This window comes from Capsicum annuum, chromosome 9 (genome assembly GCF_002878395.1).
Source record: "Capsicum annuum cultivar UCD-10X-F1 chromosome 9, UCD10Xv1.1, whole genome shotgun sequence".
NCBI lineage: Eukaryota > Viridiplantae > Streptophyta > Magnoliopsida > Solanales > Solanaceae > Capsicum > Capsicum annuum.
Window position 1 is genome coordinate 212442786 of NC_061119.1, and position 11140 is coordinate 212453925.

Consider the following 11140-nt stretch of genomic DNA (forward strand, 5'->3'; position numbering starts at 1 on the left):
AGGAAAGGATCATAGGCCATTTTTTATTGTAACCCACTTTCAGGCTAAATGACCTTCCCAATGTGAATATATTATTTGATCCCTGATTTGAGCCTATATGCCTGTTTCTCTCTGTGAAACCTCTTACCTTCCCATTTACCTCACAATGAACCTATTTTAGCCCTGGTCTTCCTTGGACTTTGTGCACCTTGACTTAGGCAAATAGCCTACGTTGAGGGTGGCTATTATAGGGGTTCGTGATGCAAAATGAGCATAAAGAGAGGAAGAATAAAAGAAAAGAATAAAAAGTTGGGTGCGGTGAAAAAAGGAATAAGAAAAGAGAAAGCTGTGTTAAAGATGATAAAAAAGATAATATGATGATTGAAAAGACCGCATCCATCTTGAGCATGTGTGATCAATAAAATAAGAGGAAGAAAAGAAGGTTGAGAAGTGAAACCCTAAGAGTTTAGTATGGTGTAAAGGAGGCATAGTCACTCTAAAATATCCATGAATATCATACCAACCCCTACCCTAAATTACAAGCCTAATAAAATCCCTAAAGTGATCTTAAATGACCTACCTGAAGATTTGGGTACTGACTATAAGGGAAAGCCTATGGCATTTGACATGCAGTGTTTGGAACTTCATTCTGAGTGTGAGACTTGTGATTACCCCTATGTTTATGTATGTGAATTTTGATATGAGTGAAAAAGGGATTTCTTTGTTGTGGGGGCACATTGGGTATGTTGCTAAGTCACTAACTTGTTCAGATAGTGTGATCTTGGTATGGCATGATTGTTATTGCTGAATTTTTGCCGTGTCTTGATGTTTGTGAGTTGCATGGTTGTTCTTCAAAACATCTATAGTGAGTTTTAAATTGACTGACCTTGGAGATGGTGAAATTATTCTGAACTAATAGGAGTAGTTAGCTGGTAAATTGTACTTTGTATTCTCTTAGTTATGTTTTGGTTTCTTGAGGACACACAATTTTTTTAAGTTGAGGGTGTTGATGTGTGAGCAGATGCTAATCTATTTGAGGCTTTTAACTAAGAATAATTGCAAAGTCTTAAGTAACTTTTGTCATTTTTCATTGTTTTATGTTTGATTTTGCAGTTTAAGCTGATATGATAGAAACCAACAATAATGGAAGCAAAAAGGCTGAAGTCTGAAGAAATTAAAAGACAAGTGCAGCTGACGACATTCATGATAGGTCGTCAGCCCGATCATAGGCTATCAAGGCCATCATTAGGCTTAAACCGGGAAGAGTTACAGCTGGTAGAATCGACGACATTTTGTGATAGGCCATCATTATGGTGATAAGTCTCCAGGAATGCCATCAAACTTAGGCAGGACATGAGAATTAGAGCAAAAGTGTGATGATATTTCTGATAAGTCGTCACAGTCCTGATAATCCATCAGAAGTTGTTGTCAACCTAAGACAGGACTAGTGCAGATTTGAAGAAGTCCTGATGACATTCTTGATAATTCGTCAGGTTCCTGATAAGGCATCACCAATAGTCGTTGTCTATTCTGAGAAAAAGCTGTAACCTTGATTTTGTTTCCTTATTTAGGGTAAACTATTTAAAGCTTTGTTTTAGGGTTTTCTAGGGAGGATCACTATTATGATTATTATTCTGCACAAGGTCGACACCTTGAGTTTTGGACAACATATTTTGATATTTTCTCTCTTTACTTCTTGACTTTAACAACACAACTATTTTTGAGAGATTAATATCAGTATTTTGGGATTTTTCCTTTGTGATCTAATCTGCGATTCACTAGTTATTATTCATCTCTGTAAGTTTATATTTCAAATCATGAATTCAATTATGTGTTTCGTTCGTTACATCATAAGTGGCTAAACTCCATTAACCTGAGTTATGGGATCTAGGTTTAGGTCTTGATGAGGTGCTAAGTATTCAAGATTCAAAAGGTGGCAGGATTTCTTGATAATTCTGAAGTTTTAATTAACGTCTGTTGGTTGCAAACAGTAGACACACCTGCTTTGATTTTCTTGAGAAAGAAATCAAATATAGTAGGAAGTGAATTATCAACAGGGACTCGAAAATAATTCATTTAATAATCAGCGATATAACAAGGTTGGTTAACCTGAGTTAAAATTTGGGCAGTAAATAGAAATTCCGTAGGTCCGAGAGGGTTAGGGAATTAAACGCTTAAGTAGGTCGAGAGACATTTAAGCATAACATCGATAAAGATAGCTTGTTATCATACCCACTGTGAGAATCTTGAATCACTTTTAGCATCTGTCATGTACCGGAAGCCCTAGTGAACATAATTTTGGTTATTTCATAAACTCTTGATTTATGAACACCGAAAGTAAAGTGACAAACAACAACTTGTTAAACCTAAACCCTCCATTTCAGGAAACATTAAACTATCAGTGGATTAAATTGCAAACAACTTGAGTTCACACCATATTCCCTACGGGATTTGACCCCAACCTAGTTGGATTTTATATTGATAACGATCGCTTACACCTATTCAAGAGTGTAATTTGAGCGTTATCACTGCTGCGAGTTGATTGACCGACTTTCATTAATGACGATGATGATGATAATAATAATAATAATAATAATAATAATAATAATAATTAGAATGTGTTTTTCCTTTTAGTGTATGTATTTTAATTTTTCTATATCGGATCTATACCTAATGTATTTTATTTTTCGTTTGATAAAAAATTTATTTTTAGTCGACTTTGGCTTTTAATCCTTATTCAATTTTCATTCTGTCTATTTCTTCTTCTAAATATTTTATATGCTAACATGTTGACAGTTGGAGGTAAAGAGAAATTTTGAATCCAGTAGCAATAGCAATTTTGGCTTTTGAGTTCTTTCAATAGATGGACTATGTGTTGAAATAGATTGGTCATCAGTTGGATTTCTGTCAATAGATTATCCATCTGTTGTGACAGATTTATCATCTGTTAGAGGAAAATATTCTAGTTTTATGGAACTATGTTGTGTTCTTCCAGCTAATGTCCATCTGTTGCCACAGATAGGTAATCTGTTGAAAATACTTGTGGTCTGTTGTATTGTTTAGTTCATGTTTTGCCTCTTTTTATTGATGCACAAATTATTAAAAAAGATATCTTATATATATAATAAATGAATATTAAGTTCACAAAAATGATTTAAATATATAAAAGTGCACCACAAACAACAACACAAGTTTTTGCAATTACAACAATCATGGTGAATTACGATCCAGACATGTAGTTCTTTTGTGGCCAACGCTCTTACATACGGAGCACTTGTTTCTTCTTGATGAAAATGATTCTCCAACTCCACGCCTCCTCTTATATAAGTTTCTTCCTAGTTTGATAGTGCTTGAGTCAATATATTGGAGGAGGTATTAATCTCCCCATAAGCTCTACAAGAACAACCCAAGATTCTTCGGGAGACACCGGAGTAATATGCCCTTTCATATTTTGCCATCGAATAATATTGAGAGGAGTGCTCGTAAACTTCAACTCCATATTTATGTCTGTTTTGAGCTTGAAGCACTGCCATAGCATGTGGACAGGGTATTTTGTCCAAGTTAAAAACTCTGCACATACAAGATCTTATTTGAAGATCGACCGTGGCAACATCACCATGACCGGTGATACTGAATTTGCAATCTGCTATTTTATGAGATAATAACCTACTCCCCAAACTGACGTTCGTTGATATTATTTTTTCTATTTCGAGAATAAATCGGGATCTTTTTTTGGGGCACTTGAACTGTACACGCCTTTCGTTAAAAAATTTGCCATACTTCTTGCTTATTTTTTCAAACATAGCCTTGATAGGAAATTCTCTTTCATCGCCAAACAATGAATTCACCGATTCAACTATGTTTGATATCATAATATTGTACCTATATAAAAGAATCACTTAGTATGACATCATACTAAACTTGTAACTTAAACAAGATATTAAATCGATAAGAATGTGCCTATCTGCTGGAAAGAATGCCCGGGTCCATCTCTTGAAACTGACATGTATGAGAAATTCTGCTACCTTGGAATTCACATCCATTAATTCTCCTTTCTACTATATTCTTTAGTTGCTCTATAAAAAAGGGTCACGACCCTTTCTTTATGATAGTTGGTCCAAATGTTCTCTCCAAGATGCCTGATGCAACAACCAAAGTAAGTTGAAGTGAAAAAATGTGAACCCATCTTTAGAATACTTGGATGCCTATCTGATACAAAACACAACTCTTCGGTATCTCCGACGCAGCTTCGCAGTTGTTCAAAAAAAATCCATAAGAGGCATCACATTCCTTGTCTTCTATACAAAAAGTGATAGGAAAAATGTGATTCTCCATATCCTGCGCCACCGCCTCTAGCAGAACTCCATTATACGAGCTCCTAAAAAAGGTAACGTCGATGGCTATGCCTTTTCTCAAATGTCAAAAACCTTGAATCCAAGCACCATAGGATACTATAAAGTACTTGAGCCTTCTGTTTTTATCAAGATTCAATGTCGTCTTACTTTCAGGATTTGTGGACTCAATCATGTAACGGTAGGCATCCAGGACGACATACCCATGTTGAGTGTCCCCCTAACCAAGTCCTTGGCAATCTCCATGGCCATATATATCTTTCAATAACTGACCAGGACACCCAATTCTGTAAGGATTTGGTTGGCCATAACCTTTGTTGTAGGGCCTTTGCCATCGAGGAAACTATTCCTAAAATATTCACCGAGGACCTTTGCCATGGCGTGAGGATTTTGGCCCGAGATATGCTCCGAACCACATGTGTGATGCTTTTCATGTTTATGAATGATGAATCTGTAAGAACTTGCATACTTCACCACTTGCAGTTCAAATTAGCATATTTGAAGCAAAAGACACTTCTTGAATTAATCACCTTCTTTATTCTGAAATCTTTTTTCAAGCAAGAAATAAACAAAGTGGTAGATAGTTCATTCTTGTCCTTGAATGGCATTCTAATAAAAAATATATTCCCGTCGTCTCGAAGATTTCCAGACTGTGTTGATTGAGAAGAACTGCACATCATATTGGTCACATTAACGGGCGTAGGTGTTTGATCGTCATCTGGAATATTCATGTCTAGATCATCCAACCTATCATTAAAGATGTCTTTTTGTTGATGTTGTTCTACATTCTGGTTCTTGTTCTCTCTCATCTTTTCAACCACGTACACCCTTAACACCGACCTGGATGAATCACTAAGATAAGCACGCAACTGAAGCTGATCGATTATCTTGAAAGCCAGTACTCTCTGATTTTCAAAGGAGATGTGCATGTAGCTAATGACAAGTTCTTCCGGTTGATAATTCAGTCCACAATAATTGATGATTAATTTCACAAAATAATTATAAGAAATATCACTTTGGACTGTCATAACTATCGTCTCTAACATTTCACCCTCGTTCCAACGCCATACATATCGATTGCTCTTCTCGATCCATTGACCATGACAATCCACCCCTATTGTTATTGGCCCCTCCATTAGTGGTACCTAAATAAAGTCATTTGTTAAAAAAAGTTAATAGTGATTTCATAGTGCTGTAAATGAATCCCAACAGAAGTATAATTTGTCACAACAGATTACTTACCTGTTGGGATTCATGTTACGCTCCTGAAGCTGATTTCAACAGATGAGTTATCTGTTGTAAAAGGTGAATCATATATTGCAACAGACTATATATCTGTTGGGATTGATGTTATAGTAATGAGGCACCTTTGAAGTTGATTCCAACATATGAGTGACATATTGCAACAAATAATTAACCTATTGCAACAAATGGCTTACCTGTTGAAACAGACGATGATTTGTTGGAATTGAGGTCATGTTCTATCGCAATAGGTTACTAATATGTTGCAAAAAATATTTACCTTCTATGGTAATCGAGTTCGGGTTCTGTTGCAATAGATACCCTGTTGTAACTGACAACACGTCTGTTGGAATTGAGTTCAGGTTCTGTTGCAATAGGTTTGTAATGGATGAGAGAGAAAATAATAATGGATGAGAAGAGAGAGAAAGGTTCCTTTTTCCCCTCCGTTTTCCGTTATATTAGGTAAAATTTAGATCAAAGTGTAAATTTAAAAACTTGTGAGTTATTCTCAAACTTACCAAACTTTCTTAATCCATAATAAAGTTATTGTCACTCCACTCAATTATTAAGACTTGTGTCTTTTACTATAAATGCTGGATTATTGTATTTACTATTATTTTTTTGTATATATTGTTTTTCAGTAATTCATCTATATGCATTTTAAATTCTTTTAAATCGTCAAAATTATATGTTAATGGTTTTTGAGTTATTATGCTATTTTTATCTATTAATTCAATTTTTATAGTAGTTTTATGTTTTTCCCAACCTTTTAATGGATCTTCACTATGTAACTTTATTAATTTTTTTTTTATTATTTCTACCTTATCTATTGAGAATATAGTTATTTCTTTTTTATTTATTGAAAGTACAACTAGTTCTACTGTGTCTTCTGTATTTTTTATATTTTCTAACTTTTGTGTAATTTTTTTACTTCCTTTTATCCAATTAGTTTTCTTTCTTATCTTATTAATAACTCTTTTCGCTCTTACTTTTTATTTACATAGTGTTGTAAACCACCAATCTATTTTAGTTATTATATATGTGTATAATTTAGCTAAAAATGACATTCCTAAAAGCATATCTTTTGATGTTAGTTCATAATTATAGATTTCTAATATTGTTATTATTTTATCCTATATATTTATTTTTACATTTTTAGCTTTATATGTAATTAAACTTCCTTCATTATTAAATCCTTTGATTACTATTGATATTTTTAATTTATCCCATTTACTTTCTGGTAAACAGTTGTATCTACATAAGTTTGCTTCTGCTCCTGTATCTATCATAGGTGTATAATACCTATTATAATATCTTTCTTCTATTATTTTTACAAGTACATATATTTTCAGTCATGTCAAAGTTCTTTTTATGAATAATTTCTCTTTATTATAAGTTATAGCTAATTGTGTATGTTCTATATTGTATGGTTTTACTTGTTCTAACCATTTTATTCCTAATATTATATCTGTTTTTCGCATTTCTTCTTTTAATTCAAATTCTATTTTTATTTTTCTAACTCCTATTATTATTTCTTTTTCTGTCATATCCTTAATGTTTATTAGACTCCTTGGTAGATCTGGGCATATATTACTATTAGATTTTATTTCTTTACTTTTTACTAGATATTTTGCTGTAATTTTCTTCTTGTCCTGTGTTTAAGAGTATTAAATATTCTTTTTCATTTATTGTTCCTGTTATGTAATATTGATTTAAGTTAACTGTTGAAGTTGTTTCATAACTTGTTCTTTTTATGAGCTTGATGATTCTAATTTTTCATGAGCTATTCTTTTTGTTATACTTATTCTATTATTTATTATTTCTAAATCTTCTTCTATGTCTATATTTTTGTAACTATAATCATTATTATCAATTGTTTTTACAAATTTTTCAGAAGGACTTTCTATTTGTATTTTATTAATTTTATTTTTTCCTGTTATTTTATGTTTTGTTGTTAATACATATAGATTTTTACATCTTCCTATAAATATTTTACTTCCTGGGGTTAGTTCTATTCCTGATATTTTCCAATATAATATAATGATTTATCTATATTTTTATCTATTATTGCTACAGAATAATTCGCACTTATTATAAATTTAAATTTTTGGTATATTAAATTTTCTTTTATGGCAGTTATTATAATTTTTTCTATAGATTTTATAATTCTATCATCTGCTAAACATAATTCTATTAGTGTATCTATTCCTTCTCTAAAATATGCTTTTATTAATATCTCTATTCCTCCAAGGTGTACATATTTTATTAGGTCTTTACTTTTTATATCGTTTATTTTTTTATTAATGATTCTCTTTGTTACTAGTGGTATACCAGCTCTTCCTTTTGCATATCTACAGTCTATTATATGTTCTTTTTGACTTAGTACGTAGTATTCTTCCTTTTTTCTACTAAATATATTTTTTATTGTTGGTATTTTAAATAATTTTTCTACACTTCAGTCTAACTCTTTTCCTTTTATTTCATCAAATATATTATTATCAAATATTATTTTTTGATCTGTTCCTTCTTCATTTAAATATTCTTCCTTTGTTATTATTTTTATATCTTCTTTAGTTATTTGTTTCATTTTTATATCTTCTTCAGTCATTTGATTCATCTAATTCACTATCTATTTCATTATCTATTTCATTCTCCGAAATTTCATATATACTATCTTCACTTTCTAATTCGTAACCTATATAATCTATTTGCATATATTCTGTATTTTCTATTTTTATTTCTGATATTTGTTTCTTTTTTGGATTTTTAGGTATTTTACAATCTATAGCTAAATGTCCCAGTTTTCCACAATTATAACAAGTACATTCTTTTATCGATTTCTTTTTCCTATATGGTCTTTTATGTTTATAATTTTTCACATAATATCTTTTTCTTGGTTTCTTATATTTATATTTTGATATCTTGTATTTCTTATATTTCTTATGTCTTTTTCTTTTCTTATAATATCTTTCTTCACATCCAAATTGAGGTGCTATTTTATCTTTGCAACATGCTAAATTTCTTATTAATGTTTTTTTCATTTTTATTTCTTCTCTATACTTTTCACATGGATTTCTATACCATTGTTGTAAAAAATTTATTCTTGCTCCTAGGGTATCTACTATTTTTGCTTCATCCCAACTCTTTATTATTTTTGAACTAAATGGTTCAGGTAATTTACTAAAATATAATCTTCTTATTTCTTTACTTTCTTCGGTATTATATGTTCCTTTATAATAATATTATTTAAATACGCACGTATACTCATCTAAATAGCACATATTACATATTGCTAATTTTAGCATTAAATTTCTATTCGTATCTTTTTCTTTATTTTGCTCTTCTTCTGTTGTTACACTGCTAAATTCATCTCTTATAGCTATTTCATATTTTTTCAATATTTCTGTTAGTATTATTTTAGTAGTTGTTGATGTTCCTTCTGTTTTGTTATCAGATCTTAATACTTTTTTACTTGCTTCGTCTAGGTTTAAAAACCATAATTTTACTGGTCCTATTAATGTCTTTTCTATATATTTTGGCGTGTTTATTGTATTTATTTTATTATCTAATAATTGTTTTGACATATATTTTGCCCATAGTTGTATTTTTTTATTTGTGTCTATTACATAGTCTAAATCGAAAAAGTTGTAATTAATTATTTGTTTTGGTGTCTATTTATTATATTCATCCTTTGGCTTATATCTTTTAAACTTATTTTTATAATTATAGGTTGGTTTTCTTATTTTTGATGTACTTGGTATTATATTTTTATCTGAAGTATTTACTTTTGTATTTACTAGTTTTAGATTTTCTTTATTAATTACTTCTTGTTCTTCATTAATTTCTAGTTTTCTTATGTTTTCTAGAATTTCTATATATGTTTCACTACCTTCCGAATCATAATTATCTTTTTCTTTACCATCTATTGTATTTATTTCTAATTCACTGGTTTCTGATTCTTTATTTTTTATTTGTAATTTTTCTTTAAATTGATTTATCTCATTTAATAATTTTTTTTCTTTGTCTTTTTCTTCTTTTTCTTTCTGTCTTTTTTCATACAAATCTTTTAGCATTAATACCATCCAATTACCCCCAAGATATGAGCATTAATAAAATTAAAATAAATAAACTAAAAATAAAAATGTTTAGAGAAGTTAAGGAATATCCATGCACAAATAAAAATAGATCCACCCAAGTTATAATAGATCTATTTTTGTTTGTGTATGGATATTTCTTAACTTCTCTAAACATTTTTATTTTTAGTTTATTTATTTTAATTTTATTAATGTTCATATCTTGGGGGGTGATTGGATGGTATTTGATTAAATGCTTTACTTTAATATTCTTTAGTTTTTTCTCTTAGTCTTTGCAATTCTTGTATATTATTTTGAAGGTATTCTAAATATTCTATATCCTTTGTTCTGAAATATTCAATAAAATTCTCTTTCATAAGTATTTCTGTTAATCTTATTTCTTCCATATATTGTCTCTAATATTTTAAATACTCATAGTCTATTATTTTATCCTTAAGTAGTTGTAATACTGCAATTTTCTTTGTAATAATTTATTCTAATTGTACTATATCTGATATTAATTTCTAGGCCATCTATTTCGTTAATTATCCTGCCTTTTTCTTCTATGAATAATTCCATGTCTAAATCATATTCTAAACTGTCTTTTAATCCTAGTTGTTTTATGGTTTTATTTATCCAAATTAATCTTTCTTTCAATTGTTCTCTTTCTCTTCTAAGATGGTTTCTATAATTAATTTCTTCATATAGCCAACTTTATTTTTCTCTAACTCTTTGAATATATTCTAGTATTTTTAATCTGTATAATATCCATCTGAATAATAACTATCTGAATTATTTCTACCATAGAAATCTATATTTTCTAATTCATCTTCTATCCGATTAGTACTTAGTAACTCATCTTCAAAATCAAATTTTTTTATCTCATATTATTTTCTTTATGTCTTCTAATTCTATGTCTTTTATGATATATAAAACAAGTATCTTAGTTTCATTAAATATATAACTTGTCATATTATTCATATAATTCTTAGGTTTCTACGAATAACTTGGATTACTTGGAATTGGATTCTAGTAATTAAATGCTTTATCATGGTATTTATTAGTTGTTTGTTTTAATCTTAATAATTCTTGTATATTTTTATTAAGGAATTCTATATATTTTATATCCTTAGTTCTCATATATTTTTCTAGATTGGTTTCCATTAGTTTTTCCTACTAATTGTATATTTTTCATATCTATTTTCCAATATTCTAAATATACATAATTTATCATGGTTGATGTGTAGGTTTGTTATGTAAGTATTTGTAAGAGTAGGTAGGTAGGTGTGGTATGTAATTTATTCTAGTCATAAAATATTTATCAAATATTTTTTTCAATATGATTTTTCTTATATCTACAATTTCTATATCCTTAAGTACATACAAAACAAGTATTTTAAATTTATCCACCATTTCGTCAAATAAATAAGTATTCATTTTTCATATGATGTTTTTTTCAATCATACACATAACAAAATATGATCATTTTAGATT